This window comes from Phalangium opilio, unplaced genomic scaffold (genome assembly GCF_054372755.1).
Source record: "Phalangium opilio isolate 3A_F unplaced genomic scaffold, DU_Popi_V2 ptg000329l_1, whole genome shotgun sequence".
Classification (NCBI taxonomy): domain Eukaryota; kingdom Metazoa; phylum Arthropoda; class Arachnida; order Opiliones; family Phalangiidae; genus Phalangium; species Phalangium opilio.
In genome coordinates, this window is record NW_028324226.1 from 1416793 (window position 1) to 1433753 (window position 16961).

The 16961-nt window shown below is 39.7% G+C and overlaps 1 protein-coding gene and 1 long non-coding RNA gene across 8 annotated transcripts in view; both read left to right on the forward strand.

The window, feature by feature from the left end:
• LOC149610206 (latrophilin Cirl-like) overlaps window positions 1-16961 on the forward strand; it is a 331713-nt gene that overhangs the window by 210376 nt on the left and 104376 nt on the right. The gene's annotated exons all lie outside the window — the stretch shown is intronic.
• The window catches only part of LOC149610212 (uncharacterized), a 40082-nt gene that overhangs the window by 7586 nt on the left and 15535 nt on the right, over window positions 1-16961 (forward strand). Inside the window, exons 2-3 of the long non-coding RNA XR_016376708.1 lie at window positions 32-9603; window positions 9685-9749. This is a non-coding gene — a long non-coding RNA (uncharacterized LOC149610212). The remainder of the gene's footprint in view (window positions 1-31; window positions 9604-9684; window positions 9750-16961) is intronic.

Here is a 16961-nt window from a genome sequence, read left to right on the forward strand (position 1 = left end):
TGGCAGTATACCTTTGAATTTATTATTGCAGGGTTATGAATAAATAGTTAAAGGGCATGCGCATGCGCCATTTCCGGACCCCAAAGATATTTCCTATTTTTCGTCAGCGGCGTGACTGGAGGGTATTGGCTATACTATTATGAGATCGGGAGCGAAATTGTTATTGACGAAATAGATGTCAACGTTAGAGGAGTGCGGGAGGACAGAACTGCCAGGCAAGTCGCTAATAGGCTGACGCTAAAAGCACTTTCCGATAAAGGGAAGGGGGAGAAAAAATTCATTTCGTTCTATAAAGAAAAACGTTATTTAGCGTTACCGTTAAGCAACGCGTGCGGAAGGCACCGTTCTATATTTATCCAAATAGAGCCAACGCGTTCAAAGTCACGAGGGCTTCTGTTTCTGACTAGCGTATATTTCTCTTTTGCGCCCTAATATCACTACATTGACTCCGATACGTCAAATACAACTGTGTGTACCCTCGTCAAGGACTCGACGCCCGAATCGTTGGTGCAAAAAAGACGAGGCGAACCTGTCATCAAGACTCCTCTCGCAATTGCTTCAGCAACAGACGGTTGCGTATGTCTCCGCGCCTGTATATTATGACCAACTCCTATAGTTTTAGGGTTCGGCCACTAAGTTGAAACGAATGCGTCTTAAGGCGTTAGTTCCATTGTGGACAAACGCATCGATATCTTAGGGCGGAAGGGAAACCGTGTAGTTGTATAGAAAAAGTAGCGAATGTTAGCTCCGCTTGGCTGGGTGCTAGCTGACCGGTCTGTCTAGTTGACCCACGGAGATGACGTGGGTGGATCAAAATTGGAGGGTTGGACGCACCAAGAGGCTGACCAGTCTCTCTTCCATGGCCAGCGATATCGTTCCCCACTAAAAACCCTTTTCTTCCACAACCGTTCGGATTTTTCCAAAGAGAGCTATAGCCACCTTGGTTTTTCTGGCGTCATATTGTACCGTAGTTGATGCCAGAAGCCACGAGGTTTCGATAGTAGGGCACGATGCCTTCAGTTTGGATTTATTTGGACTCGAGAAAAGGATGAAGCGGTTGCCGAAACCTTGCAAAGATTGATCGGTGAACGCCAAAGCAGTTAGGAAAAGGGACTATTGATTTCGTGTCGACATTGCCATCAGACTTCTCATCCTCCTCTTTTATCCCGGATGCTCTAGCGCTTCTTTCATTTCTTTGTCTTCGTCCATCTTTCTCAGTGAACAAAGATAAAGCCACTGGAATGAAGATAAAAATGTACGAAGTTTACCCTTAACTTCATTCAGTTTCTGTGGTTGAACTTAGTACTATCATCTTTTCTCTTTAGAAACGAAACGAAACGAATATCCTCATCGTCTCTCTTTTTCCAATGATCCCTTTCCATCTTTCCCACCCTTCCCCCCCGGTCCATCTCTTGTTTTTAGCATTCGTAACCGAAGAATGGTTGGTTGTTAAGGGCGCACGCATTTACGTTGGTACAATGGTCAAACGCCTTCGAAATAATAATCAACCTCTATTCTTTTCCCCAACTGATTCAATCCTTTTTCCTCTTCCATCCAGCCTCTTAGGATCGCTTTCTTTTCTCCGGATGGGAGGCCCAAAGGAGGAAGAGAGAAATCGCTTCCGACTTTTACGTGATTTCCCAAATTAGAACAGTCTCGATGGTACTTAATTTTTTCGCTTTCTTAGTTTCTCGAGAGAGAGTGGGGTCGCGCTCGACGCTCGCTTCGTCGCGGCGGAGGAAGATGCTTCTCCATCCTTATTCATCCACCCTCTTTCCATCTTCCTTGGCGGTGATAGTGGCGGCAACTTAAGTGTCCACTCCATTGAACCAAATTTTTTCGCCTCCTCACATCTTTTCATTCCAAGATCCCTTCTTGTTTTGGCGGCAAATCGGTTTAAAAAACAGACTGAAAGAAAAGAATCTGGGGCGGTTTTTTTTTTTCTTCTTTTCTTCATCTTCTGATTTCCTCTCATCTTATCATCATCCCCTAAGGTAACATTGACAAATTGGAAGTTGATAAAATGAAGTAAATGTTCGCCTGAAGATTGAAATTACGCTGGAGACATTGTAAATACCTTTAAATTATCAACTGCGGATCAATTTGAAGGACGTTTTTTTGAAAGTACGCGAGTAGTTAGTTAAAGTTTATTCCTACTAGTCGCCGAGTGTGGTCCTCGAAAATTTCACTTCAGTACATTGGTTTGGTCCAAGGCCTAACTTTACTTATCCGATGGAGGGGATGGTTTTCGTTTGAGAGCTTTGGCGTCTCTACTTAAAAGCGCGTCTTTTCATGCGTGTAATTGCTCTCTTCAAAGTTTTCGCCGACTCCTAATCCTCCATTGGCCGTTGCCATAGATACGCCAGTCACATCAAAGAATATCGTTTAAATACCAGTATCTATCCCTCTTAAAGGTCCAAGCTCGAGTCCACCATCCTTTGGGAAATAGTTCGGTGTCGCTTAAGAGTGGACCTTATCGTTGACACCTTTACCTATTCGATCAGGAGTATAATCTCTATTGAAATTCGTAATACAAGTTAGTTAAAATTCTTGGCTGGGTTTCTTTTTTGCCCATACACGTGGCATTTAAAATCATTTCGTTGTAGAACGCTTGCTTTTGTTAGCCTATTGTTGAATTTAAGTACTGTATAAACGTTAATATCCGATTTGGGCGATCCAATCCCCGAAAAACTGAATCACAGTTAACTACTTACGATGTGTACCACTCTGTTTAAGTAACTCTACGATATTAGGGGAAGGTGAAAGAGCTAATAGGAAGGGTGTTTAAAATGCCACCCCCTAACAGCTTTACACACATTAAATCTAATAACTTAAACAAAGCACGAGGTGTCTCCCTCCATCATAGCGCGTGATGTCGCGTGCATGCCAGACTCGGGTTGCGCAAAAACCCACGTCATGCACTTGTCCAGGAGTTTCTGTACGTTTCTTATAACGAAAGAGGGTTTCATTCGCTGACAAGTAAGGGAAGTCAATATGTTATTTTTCTATCCACGACGAACACGACATATTCGGTTATTAAATTTCTCCCAGTTTGAAAGTCCCTGGTGTTTTTTAGCTCGGGGTGCAAATATACTGGCTTTCGCGTAACGGGTGTTAGCTGGTGTTAGACCCTGTTTTGGATGGATTTTGAGCGTAGCAGCTATCCTAGCTGTCTTTAGGGAGTACGAAATTTCGGTCCCCCTTATTTCTAATATTTTTGGGGATTGAGCTAGCTAAGGTTGATGTCCCATAGGCGTGACTCATACGCGTCATAGAGGAGAGTAAAGACAGTGCATGTGGTATGTATGTCCCAACTCCTCCTCGTTCCAAAGACTAGACCGTTCCGATCCCTCCTACCTATATGACTCTAAATATGAAATATTATACATTAAGTTTCAAAGTCAAGAATGCAACGAATACCGAGACGGGTTAGGGGTTCAGATACCGTGTATGAATTAGCTTTGATTTAAGTGTAATCTGGTGTTGGAATGGACGTGGAATAGGCTTTATGTTTAGAGCAAAGTTGGGTGGAGATTGGAATGAGGTGGTAGGCGAACACTATCGGATCTTGTCTAAAAAGAAAAATCGATTCAAATCACAGCCCCGCGCGTGAATTTTAAGCCGCTTGCTTCGTAATAGTTATCGTGGTGTCAGTTTTTAGAGAAAGAAGGGTCTCGATCTACTTGGAAATGAGGCACGAACCCCCGTTGCATGCCTTACTTAAGTACTCTTGTAGGATGGGTATAGTAGTTAATGCGTATCGATTCGCCCGAGTCCTAGCTAGGGCATTGGAGCTAGAACTCGGTGGGTTGCCGTAGATTTTTATCCTGTTGGCGCGGTGGTGGTGGTGTACGTTATTGTTAAATAGGTTTTAATGCAAATGAGCCGCGAATGAATGGATTTCGTGGAAGCTATACTAATATATATATAGGGGTCGTTAACGCTGTGAAAATTGATCCCCTGGAATCGTATCTTCGCGTGACGATTAGCCGTGACAAAAAGGAGAACTAAAAACGAATATGATTTCTTTTTTTTTATTCTCTCTCTTTTATTATTATTATTATTATCATTTTGCGTTCCTCCTTCGATATAATTATTCCAACTTCGTGATTTGAATGGCATAGATCGTGAATTGTGTTAAGCCCGTCGTCCACACACTCGTTTACGTGAATAGAACGTGGTGTTTGACCATCTTCATTTCTTAAGACGGGAGGAACATTGATGGGTATGTTGACAACGAAGACGTTCGATATGGGTTCAAGCGAAGGAGTTCATGGTGTAAAGGTGACTTTGAAGCCCTATCTAACTTCTTTGTTATCCACATACCATATCTTGACCCCATCTCATGGAGACGATACTGTAACCGTCCCGTCTCATCAAGAGCGACTCGCGACTCGTCGAATCGCAGTCGTAATAAGCTTGTTTAATGATTGACTGCAAATCAAAATTGAAATTTGGTTCGCGACGTACGCGACGGGCTTTAATCTAACTGGAAGTCATTAGATTTAGTCGGGCAAGCTGCGAGAATACGAACTATTTTTGCCCTGTGTATAAGATTGAAGGAGAATTGGAGACGGCTTAGAAGTCTGAGTGAGATCTGATATTTCCTTAATGAGCGTTTTTTTTTCTTTACCCTTCTCTTTTTACCGTTAGTCAAAAGTTCTCTTTCATCCGATTTCATCCCCATCCTTTCCCTTCCACCCACCAGTTGGAAAAATAACCCCTAGAACTTTGTTCTTTTTTCTTCTTCTTTCCAACCGAAACTGGGCTAGACAGATGGCGTCCAACTTTTATACTGACTTGTGCATGCGCCATTTCAATTAGGAAAAACGCAGCTCGTGCCTTTTATACTTTGATAATACGTTTCACGCACGCGCTTTAATTTTTTCCAGCACCACCAAGCCTTATTTAAAAATCAAAATTTTTTAGATCAAGGCTTCAAGGCTTAGGAATATACTCTTGGTTTGTTTTTACTCCTTTTTAAAATAGGTTTTTCCGTCTGTACCTTATTAGGTGCACGCACGGTAATCGGATAGTTTTTGCCTTTTAAAATAGTCTTCTCTAATTAACCCGATTCCCTGCGCTGTCGACAAAATCCCTCCTTGATAAAAGGTACGAATTTACTCTCCGTAAAAATAACCTTTGCTTAAATGAAGGAACGTTTTTTTTTCCCTCTTAAATAAGGGATAATGAAGGATCAAGATACTCTAACGAAACTTGAGAAGAACGGGGGCTAAAGTTGACCGTCCGCTGTGGGGATAATCAATTATTTCAGGAGTTAGGCTTTAGTTTAGTTTCTGTGATTTACAGAGCTCCGGAGTTAGGCTTAAGTTGGGTTTTTCTAGGGTACAGAGGTCAAGAGTTAGGCTTAAGTTAGGTTTTTGTGATGTACAGAGGTCAGGAGTTAGGCTTAAGTTAGGTTTCTGTGATGTACAGAGGTCAAGAGTTAGGCTTAAGTTAGGTTTTTGTGATGTACAGAGCTCCAGAGTTAGGCTTAAGTTGGGTTTTTCTAGGGTACAGAGGTCAGGAGTTAGGCTTAAGTTAGGTTTTTGTGATGTACAGAGGTCAGAGTTAGGCTTAAGTTGGGTTTTTGTGATGTACAGAGGTCAGGCTTAAGTTGGGTTTTGTAATTTACAGAGGTCAGGAGTTAGGCTTAAGTTGGGTTTCTGTGATGTACCGAGCTCAAGAGTAGGGCTTATGTTGGGTTTCTGTGATGTACCGAGCTCAAAAGTAGGGCTTAAGTTAGGTTTCTATGACGCACAGAAGAGCTCAGTAGTTAGGCTTAGGTTAGCTTATTCCTCTGAAGTACAGGGCCAAGGAATTGGACTCTCTTAAGTTAGATTTCTTTGATGTACAGGCGAGTAATTTTTAATAAGAAAATTTCTTTTGTTACTAATCGTTAACTCCCTGGGCTAGATTAAGAAACCCGGGCATTAAAACTCTTCAATTCTTAATTCCCGCAGGGTAAATTATCCGTTATTAGAAAATATAATTCCTCTTGTGAAACCAGCTTTAATTTTTATTTCCTGCCTTATTCGTGAGGGATTTTTTTATTTAAATGGACAATTACTATTTAGAAAGGATACCTCACGAATTATGCTATATGCCTTTCTCAATCTTCTAGTGTTTCTGACAGAATGAGGTTAAACTTACTCTCATTCTACCTCCAAACATAATCCGAAATCTGTTTTTAAAGAGATAGAAAGAAAAAAGAACCATAAGTTGTCTGACCATTATGAGAAAATTGTGCCATAACCTCAACTTTTAACTGACTAACTATATACCGCTTAAATCTGGATTTCAGTGGGAAAGAAATTAAAAAAAGTAATCCACCCAAGCCAAAATATTAAGGTGTGGTTTATGGTATGGGTGCTAAGGCGCACAATTAAGCAATCCTTGTTAATTCAAAAGTACAAGTGACCCGAATAATTTTTGTATAAATATATACATTTTTCACACCCCCGCGCCAGTTCCAAATACTCATCGAGTTAAAACCACCCTATTTAAGTTGAGTTTTAGTTTGACCGATATTTAATGATTTATATTATCCGTAATATATGAGTTTAGAAAGTTTAAACAGTTCTAAACAAAGGGGTCATTTTGAAATATTCCATACAGCGTAGGAAAGTTTAACAAATTTAATAATTTTTCTTTATTCTTTATTGAATGAACTTTTAATGTAATACGTGTTCCTCTGCTTTAACCTATTTAGTTAATAATTTATAAGCGGTGTTTAGAAAGTAAGAATTGTTTTACTAGGCCTACGTGAAAACTGGATAGGCGCTTTAGTCCAAGTATTTGAGAGTGTTTATGGTATGGAATTTAAAGAATTAGATTATATGTGCTTTGATAATATTTTGCAAGGGGGTAATATACAGGGTGTTTCTGATAAGTCTGCCATAACTTTAAAGGGTGCATGTGTTCAAAGGGTCAAACTGAGTGTAAAGTGCATCAAAGAACATGGAGTCTGCAACATTTAGTTACCATTTCCTTGTTTTGAGGAATTAATCAATGTTTGAAAGCCCATATCTCCGTTAAATAAATGTTGTTGACACCACGTTCTTGACACTTTTCACTCCCAAAGAACACAAGTACCCTTTTATTTATGGCAGACTTATCAAAAACACTCTGTAGACTGAGGTTTTCAGACAGTTTAAGGTAAGATTAATGAAATTGTGTTTAATGAGATGACAGACCTTACTATGTCTGGAAATACTGCTTAAGTATATGAGTAGCTTAAGAATTCCTTAGAAAAGCTTGCATTCATCTTAGAAACTATTCCGAATCAGAGGCCATCGTCTGAAACTTCAGAATAACAACATATGGGCTGCTGCATGCGGATAATATATTTTTAAATTTAGGATACCCTCTGACCTTAATTATCTTTCTTTTTTAATATTGCAAATTGTGTTTGATACTGGTAGAGAGCGACTTGGGAGGAAGTATAAGTACTTACAAATTCAAGTCCTGTCTTTTGACAATGAAATAGACCCGGGAGAGCAAACAATACGAACCAGGAACCGTGTCGCACCCAGCTGTTGCTATGTCCAAATGTCGCCCTAGCTCTACTTACACTTTTAACGTTCCGTTTAGTCACTAGCCAAAAAAAATCTATTCCGAGTACGATATTCCTGTCAAAGTTATTAATGTCGTCGTTTTACTTCTATTATTTTGTTTGGGGTGTTACAGTGGGTATCGAGATACGTACAGACTATCCGGTATCACTTGGACCTGTTTGTGATGGTTATTTTAGTCCTTTATCACAGTATTCCCAATGACAAGTGACATCGTTAGTTACTTATGCTTAATATTCATTTACGATTTCGTTTAAATAGTCAACTGGGAATAATATAATTATTATGTTGTGGGTTGAAATCGATCGAGTGTGAACGTTACCTACTGTTCCATAAAGGTCCGTTCAGACTAGATCTAAATCTTATGTTCGTTTCGGTGAAGTCGCTTAATTTGACGCGTGTTAACAACTACGTAAAGGTTTCGCGGGTTAAGGTTGAAAATGTTCAGTTTCATTTGGCAGTGTCGAGATGGCACCATGTACTCATTGGCGCCTTTTCTTAGCCATAGCTCACTCAATCTTGTATCGATTACATAATCGATTGAGCTACTTAAGCATTAGCAGACGATATATGAAAGATTTTAGGATTCTTGTCGGTAGATATTTGTTTATTATAGTATTCAAAGTCTCGGTTCTAAAATCACTCGGTTTAGGTCGTCTGCTCTCACATCTGAACGGGGAAATAAATGAACGTACCAACACCATCGAAACGAAATTAACACACAACGACCGACGGGAACTTAAGATTTTATTCTATAGTCTGAATGGGCCTTCACAATCATGAAACGAAATATCGAAAATAATATGGTTTATTCAACGGTCTTCCCTAAGCCTCGGTTATGCAGTGTCTCTTTCCATTTTGTCGCGTGCTCTCTAAGAAGACTATCAAAACCATTCCATCAATTGCTCGCGTGCAAATTTAATGTCACCTGTTACGCTTTTTTTCTATCTTATTCAATGCAGGCAAACTTCCTTTAATAATGGACCGCGGGGGAAGTAAAGCTTTTTCCTACTTCCTAAGTTTCTATATACCTTCCCCAAGGAATAAAGAACGCACCAACGAGAGGGAGAGAGAAAAAAATGCATTTATTACTAGCTACTAAAAGCGTATCGTGCATATTTCATTTGTAGGCAAAAAATGTACCCTTTGCCTTATATTTATGAAGGTAAGGCCATGAAGGACCTCTTTATTTTTGTCGCGTAGTATTAAAAGTTTAGTTGATGGGTGAAGCGGTTATTACAATCTGTATAAGAGGATTAATTAAAAACGTAGCCGAGAGACTCGGTTTTATTTTCGTTCTGGTATATATATAAAAGTTTGTAGAGGGGGGGGGGGTTCTTTATTTTCCCAGTGGGGGCCAAGTAAGGGCAGGGCACTCATTATGAATGGTTAGCTGCCCTCCAATACCATTTTCTTCCCCGCGCGTCACGTGCAACTGACAGATAAGACGACTTTACAAGGACGTAACCGTACCGCGCCAAAAATGCTAGGGGACACCCTAACTTCATTCGTCACTCGGGGTCGTCTGTCCAAGGTAGCTTAGCTGCCAGACAAACTAAAACACAAGCTAAGGCTCCACTCTGACTATATATATACTACAAATTAATTCTTCATGATGACCAGCCACCGTCATCAAAAAGTAGGTCGATTGTCAAAGTCACCTGGTTGTACTTCGTGTCATCCTTTGAACTTTTAACCCCTACAAAAATAATTTAATTTGTTTAGTGTAGATTGATGAGCGTTATTTTTAATTAATATTGTTGAGGTGATTTTAATTTAGAATTAATTACGCGAAATAATTAAGAAATTATTAAATGAAATGGATGACAATATATTGAAAGGTTTTTGCTAACGTAAAAACGAATTTTTTTGGCAGTGTATCAAAAGGTCGGGTTTTAAGCGCTGGCTGAGGGTAGCGAAAGGGGGGGGAATTAAGAAAACTGTATAGCGATCATTTGTAGTCGATTGGCGATGCTGTTCACTTGTACCAAAATGTGATTGAATTATTAAGCCTAACATGCACGTGCATGTACGTAAGCCTTTGCTTCTTCTTTTTAATTTCAATTAATAGTATCGTTTCTAATCATAATTATCTTTTTGTTTATTCTAGGTAAGTGAATCCTGGTTTATTCTGATTTGTTTCTTTTTGAACCACATCTAAAACAAATGGGTTTCGTAAGTCACTATTTTTCTATATTTTAACTTATTTACAACCGTAGATAGGAAGGAGTTGGGACTTGGGTTACAATTTTGAAATAAGAATTTTCCTTTTAACCATCAACCAGGGAACAGTTGGGGTTGGTTGTTTGACTTCAAAGAGCCAGGGCCTAGTTGCTGGCCTGGTGATATCGAGGAGTAGCGTTGGTAGCTAGGCGCCCATTAAAAATCCGATTGTTTTGTCGTGCCTCATTTGGCTTCTCGCGGACCGGGTTGGGGGGGGGTTAACCCCCGAGTTTATATATATATAATGCTTGTCCGCGGTACCAAGGTCCAAGTGACCATTTCAATTCCTCGCCCTCGAGTGACATTTACCACGTAATCCTGGATACGATTGTATGTGTATATGTAGCTGATATAAATGGCTTTAGTTTTAGGGGGTCCAAAGGCCCCCGATTAATGAGCTGACAAGTGAAACACGGCATTAAGCGTGTCGCAGTCCAATAGTCCTTCGCTATTAAAACAACTCTCCCGCCGGTTGCCCTCCCCCCCACTGCCCCTTTTGCTTCGATATTTTAGTAAAAGGTTAATCAGTTATTTATCCCCCCTTGGCTCTTTTCGTAAGGGGGATCTTACCCCGACCCCAACCTTTAACTCTAACACCCCCTCCTTCCGCTTTTCCTCGTTATACCCCCAATCCTCCAGATATTCTCGAATTACTTTGACCGGCAATTAAATGTCCGCCTACATAAGGTTACACTTGGAATTTATTCTGTATATCTCTGAATATTGAACCGAACAGTGTGTATATATGCTTTAAAAGTTCAAAGGTCGAATTTTGGCTGCCTGACGTCAGCATGGTAGACGAGATTTTTTTAGATTAGAGTTTATGGTCAGTTGACGTCATAGCATGGAAGACGGGAAATCACAATTTTCTAGATTAAAGATAATTTTTACATGCATTTTTAAAGAGATTTTTTTTCTTCAATATTCATGGATGTATTAAATAAATTCTTCTGTAAGTTTCTATTCTGCCTATTCGCGTACATCTACATCGTTAGTATAGCGTTACTATTTTAATTTCGGGCCCTGTAACACAATCAAAGCGCCCGAGTTCAAAGGTAAAATTACGCCGAAGTTGTTCGAAAAGGTGAAATTAGTTTTGTGTTCTTTTTGATTTGACGACTTCAGAAGTTCAGAGTAACAAATCCTTGTATAGAATGGGAAAACAATTTTAGATGCAACTGTTCACTGTATACCATAAGATATGTGCCATAAGTATAACACTACCTATACTTTGTAATGCTAGAGACTTACTGAGATCTAGTTCGAGGTAAACAAGCAAGAATTGAAGTCCTACACTCGGTTAGTTTTGCAGGACTTCCATTTTCGTCTGTACTAAGCCTTTGACAGGGCCTCACCAGGCGTCGCTTTACCTCGAATCTATAACCTACGTCACTTCATGACAAGCTCGAGTTTATAACCATTGACAAACTTATGGAACGTATTTTATGAACTTATGCAGATACCCATATAGTGTTTAGAAACATTTAAACAAAACTTATAATTAAATTGAACTCGTGGGAATTAAGGGTTATGGAACTCATTATAATCATCCTAAAAGTTCAAAGTACATTTAACTTTGAATCAAAGCTAAGCAAAGGAAAATCAAATGAAATTCGATATTTGTTTTTCGAAGAAGTAACTTTTGAAACGCGTTGATGTTAGGGGGGCCTTTTCATGGTTATGGGTGTCAGTTTGGAGAAATATGTTTGGGGGGAACGAACGAAATCTATAGGCACTGATTCATCTGCTATAGCTATTCTTCTACTTGTTGAACATCAGGAATGTTACCGCTGTTGGAACGTTAACTTAGAAATATAGAAATAGACTATATACGGATGAAACGAAAAAGAAGAAAAACATAATCGTCGAATGCTTTCATAGATTTTTTGTTCCGAATGGAAAAAAAAATGGATTTATTTCTATGGCGCTATTGAATTGGCTTGGATATTAGCTGGTGAGGAGAAAAAGCGCGAGCGTTATGTAAAAGCTATCAAAACGTCTTGAGATGATGAATGGTCCAGATTCCATCCAATTCCATGAGATCTAACCGCACGAATTCACATTGCGAAGAAAAATAAACCAATCCAACACTCTTCTCTCTCCTAGCTCGCTCTTCGAATGTGTCTAGAGATTGTAGAAGAAAATGGTGCTGGTCAGTCGGTGTCCCCCCCTTCACCTTATGTGTATGTATGTATGGTGTTAGGCTTAGCTAAGCTTGGAAAGCATAATGAAGTTCTTTAAACTTTGACACTTGTTATGTACGTTCCTTGCATCGCTGCTATCTCCGGGTGGCTGATATTATTACTTCTTAGAAATTCTAATAGAATATAGAAATCACGCTGGAACTGTACTCTGTACCTCCAGTAGTGTGTACAGTCGCTATGTATTAAAGGTACCACGATTTTGATATCGAAATAGTCTATTCCCATTTTTTATCGGGGGGGGGGGGTTTAAAAAAATCATAAGTTGGTTTGACGGCTTTCCTTTGTTGGGTTATGAGTTAAGAGAAGTAAAAAAACGTTTGTTTGCCCGCGAGGCACATGCGTTTCTTAGACAGTACCAAATGTTGGTATACCCATGGTATGGTTCTTATCTTAGTGTCAAGTAATATTGACTATAGCAGACACCTTTTGGCAGAATCAGTCATCTACTACGCGAGTTACAAAGAATAAAAGCAGCATTGCAGATAGGCATAGATAAAACTTGTCAAAATTTTTATATGTATTAATATATATTTTCTTTTTAGTTTGCTGCATTCGTGGCTTGGCTATCTTTTAGTACTTTTCTTTCAATCTGGAATCACTTCTTTCAATTCAATTCAATTCTTTAGACGGAGCGATAAGTTAATACGTTTTTTTTTCTTTTTCGAACCCATCTTATTGTAAGCGTATAAAAGGGAATTCATTTTTTCTCTCTTTCTCTCTCTCTCTCTTGGCCCAAGTCAATTTTGTGTTGTTGGTCAGACTTAAATTAGTTATTTACGCATGACCAAGTCCAAAGTCTGTATTAAGGATATGAAGTTAAGCAGATCCTGGCTGCTGGTTTCCGGTTTTGCAATCACGACAACGGTCTTTCTTAGTTTTCTATAGCTACTCGTAGTCTGGTCTCGGCCGCTTTGTAATTAATTACTAGCTGGACAGGATTAATTCTCTAGGCGGGTGACCTCTAACACTCAGACTGAAGCAAGGTGCACAGGGTTGCGAAGGTTTATGGTTGCATCGAAATAATTATGAAATTAATGACTATACTTGGACCTTTAACGTGTTACGAGATTCTTCGTTCCCGGGGAAATGGAGGACATTGGAATCTCTACGACTGTAGACGGTTTAGTATGATTAGTTTTTGATCCAACTAGACTCAACTAGATTATCCAGATCAATATATCGTTCGTCGTGTTGTAAAGGAAATCCACGTGAACCCAGCCATGATATGCAAATTTCTCATGTGCGGGGGTTTGTCTATATAGATTCTAAATGATTATAGAAACTCGTATATACAAATGATCGACTAAATCCAGTTCGCCTAAATAGCGTCATAAGCTTAGGATCTCCTTCCATTCTATGATTGGCAAGGAAAATTTATCCCTCTAGGGAGACTATGTACGTAACCAGAAGGGGATAATGGAAGAAGAATGACACTCTGTATCCTCTATGACATGATTCTTCCAAGGCTCATGCACCTTTTTGTTTGCTCTCGCGCTCGTCAAAATTCAGATAGGCATAGCACCGTGCCAGGGTGAATTCTACAACTGTTTGGTAATACATTCTCAGCAATCAACCCACAAACCTTGATTGTCTTGACGTGGGACAAAAATCCACAAGCGTGCCTTTGGGAATAATTATGATAGAACTATGTATCGCGTATGTGATTTGGTTCAGTAACCTTAGTCCAAATTTAAAATGCTGTTGGGTAGGAAGAATCATGTTACAATTACCCCGCTTTGTGGTACACTTCTCTCGAAGAGAAGTATTATATACTTCTGACGTAACCTAATAGACCAACCAGTATTCGATAGAGAACGAAGCGTGCTATATTGCAGTAATCCCCGAATAATGGGGGAAAAGGGGACTGGCGGATTCGGCACTCGTAGTGTCGTTTTGGTTGACCATTAATTTATCAAAGATTCGTTGGAGAGTGAAACAGTCAAGAACCATCGGGTACACTTGAAAGATTCGATTTATCCCAGTTAATGTAATGAAACGCTGCCCAAAGGTGATAAGTATAACCCACTACCACCGTCACACGCTATTAACACTTAGGAGTCGAACGCGCCTTGAGTTCGTTCGCTTCACCCAAGAATATAGTCTGTATCGTGGTACAGTTTCTATAAAAACCAATGTGTTTTGTAAGGCCGTGTCGATACATTATTAATGAGAGAAATTAATTGATTCGTGATTGTATTGTAGAGTGGAGAGTGCCACGCCACGATTAAATCTTTATGGCGGAAATAAGCCGGCTGTGTACCAAACTTGACGCCTTTAGAGATCGGGCCGGCCTTTCTCTCTCTAAGACATTGTACACAATGGTTGAGAGACGGGCTTGTCGGAAGCGATACAATGGACCAACGGTTAGCGACCGGGCCTTGCACGTGCCATGGCAAGACTCTTAAACGAGCGTCACGTCACTTCGAGCTGCCAACCCTGAACTCACACTCTCTCTCTCTCTCTCTCTCTCTCTCTCTCTCTCTCTCTCTCTCTCTCTCTCTCTCTCTCTCTCTCTCTCTCTCTCTCTCTCACACACACACACACACACCAACCCTTCCTACCTAATACCTTCTTGCCAAGTTTCAAAATTTGGATTTATATTAGACATCATTGGACCAAGTTTATATATAATGTATTCCTAAATAAGGGTTCTAATTAGTTTTAGTCAAGGTGACAGCGCGTAAACGCAGCGTAATAGATTTTGGTTCCATCATGCCCTTGAATCTTTTCTTGAAGGTCATGATGACACACTATTATCGAGGGAAGTGGATCGATTGTTTTTATTTCTTAGATGACAGTCGTTTATGGCGTTAGGATATCAAAAGCTTTAGTTATTTTTGTGTCCGATCACTGGATGGGAATGTGGTGTGGGGTCCGCGTTGAGTGCTTTCTATCTAAACCAAGTAAAACCCGTCCAGCTTCTGATAATAAATTCTCTTTTCGGCTTCTGTTTGCGCCTACACGTATCCACACCATACCCGGAACCCGAGCTAAAAAAGTAGATAAAAGCTCTTTGCGGCGGCTCTATTATGTCCCTTCCATCTCGGGTATAAAACTTCCGTCGAATGTCTCTCCCGCGATGTCCTCTAGCTTTCCTATCTAGGTTATCCAGCTTCTATTGGTTGTTGTTGGTCGTGCGTCGGGAAAAAGAGTGTTTTTATTGGGAAAGAACATCTAGGATCAGAGAGAGAGAGAAAGAGCGTGGAAGCTAGAACCCGACATCAAAAGGAATGATCTGGCGAACGACGCGACGCGCTTGTGACATTCATTTGAACATTAAAGTCCCGATTGAGTTAACACAAATCCATTTATTGCTCCAACTCGAGTTGCGATCTCATAACAGCCCTGGGTAAATTTGTTTTTTTACCGCATATAAGTTCAAAGAGATATCTGTTAAAACGCAAGACCATTTCGAAGGAATTATCAGGTTAACCTTTTGCCTACCCCAATGATGTTTCTGCGCATATCTTCAAAGATCTGGGATGCAATTTCGCTCGATTTGGTCATCGAAATGGTGCATGGAAGCCCATTGAGGCCATCCCTTAATGGCTTCTCGCTCCCTCCCTCTCTCTTTGAGCTAGCAAATCGATTAGTAGTCTTTTAAAAGGGTGGTACACATCTTTCTTCTCATTTGCAAACCATGGTTAACTCATCTCTTTCTCATTTCGGCCTAATTAGTTTTTTATTTTTACTTTTGAGGGGCTTCGTTTCGAACGGTGTTTGGTTTTAAGTTCAAACGGTTCAATTTATGACGCGTTCTGTGTGAAACTGAAACATTATTTGTATTTCATTACTTCTTTATGGATAATATCGACGTGTTTAGACTACATCATCAAACACGTCATAACAATTTTTTTTTTTTCAAATTGATGAATGTGATATTAGGAATATGAAGGATGTTGGGTCTTATATTGAACTTAGAATGCAGTCGTAACGTTACTTCAGCCTGGTTTTTGGTTTTTGAACGTATTGTACCATAAACATGGTCGTCTAATACCCATCTCACGCTCGTTTATACGCGTTTAATGTTTCGTTTAGAACGGCAGTTTATTTCTGTACCGGTATAGTTTAGTTTAGACTGCGGGCTAGACTACTATAAACTTTTAAACGGCCTATATAATGTATTTTCCCGCGTATTTTTATTTTCTTTATACACAATATTACATAAACCATTCTTACCATAAGTTCATAAGATATGTTCATCCATAAGTTTGTCACTGGTTACTGAGAGCTTGGCATGAAGTGATTGAGGTAGGTCATAGATTCTCGTAAAGCGAAGACGGCTGATGAGGTGCAGTCAAAGTCTTAGTACAGACTAAATAGAAAGATGGACTGCAAAACTGACCGAGTGTAGTACTTCAATTCTCGCTTGTCGTAGTTCTCGAACTAGCTCGAGCTGTAATAAAGCAAGTAGTCCACTTAGCCTTGCGAAACCGTATCGTTACCGTTTTAAGTTCGTAAATCATCCGAAAGAGGGCGCCCATTACCTAAGTCCGAAAGCATAGGTTAAGAAACGTTATCAGATGGCGTTCTGTTCGTATTTGGATATGTGACGTTACGTTAACGATACGGTTTCACAAGGCTTAGTGGACTACTTGCTTAATCTCCAGCATTACGAAGTATAAGTGTAATACTTATGGTAGGAACATATCTTATGAACTTAAGATGTTCTTACGTAATGGTTTTCTATTTTTCATTGTGTAGCTAGAGCTGTTCTTCGTCAAGTAATGGGTAAAATAACGGGAATCCCTTGAAACAAATGAAACCATGAGAATAAAAGTTTTTATATTTATATCTCTTTAGTCGTGTCTAAACTTTGCTTGGTTTTCTTTTTGATGTAAATGCTCCAGTGTAGTGTTGAAACAGGATCCTATATGTTACCTTTTTTATCACTCCCTCGCCGGGTATACAACTTTCTATCTATAATTAGGGTTTTTTATACTCTCTCTCGCATTCTGTG